Source organism: Propithecus coquereli, unplaced genomic scaffold, assembly GCF_000956105.1.
Source record: "Propithecus coquereli isolate 6110/MARCELLA unplaced genomic scaffold, Pcoq_1.0 Scaffold9, whole genome shotgun sequence".
In the NCBI taxonomy this organism is placed as follows: Eukaryota; Metazoa; Chordata; class Mammalia; order Primates; family Indriidae; genus Propithecus; species Propithecus coquereli.
Genome location: NW_012155284.1, coordinates 19,768,429 through 19,768,663, shown reverse-complemented (window position 1 = coordinate 19,768,663; position 235 = coordinate 19,768,429).

The following is a 235-nucleotide window of genomic DNA, read 5'->3' as shown; positions in this document are numbered from 1 at the left end:
GTTATACTTTTGATAGGATCTGCAAGGCTATAATTTTTTTATAAGCAGAAATATCTAGCAGTATGCAGAATGGAAGCACATTGCAGGCTACTTGCATCTGCAAGATGTAGAGAGAGGTTTATTCACAAAGTCTGTGTTCTACACATATTTATGAGAGACACAGAAATAAAAACACGCTTCAAAATAGAAACTTCAAAAGAGGAAAGGCCTATGTGATGGGCCTAGAATGTGACAA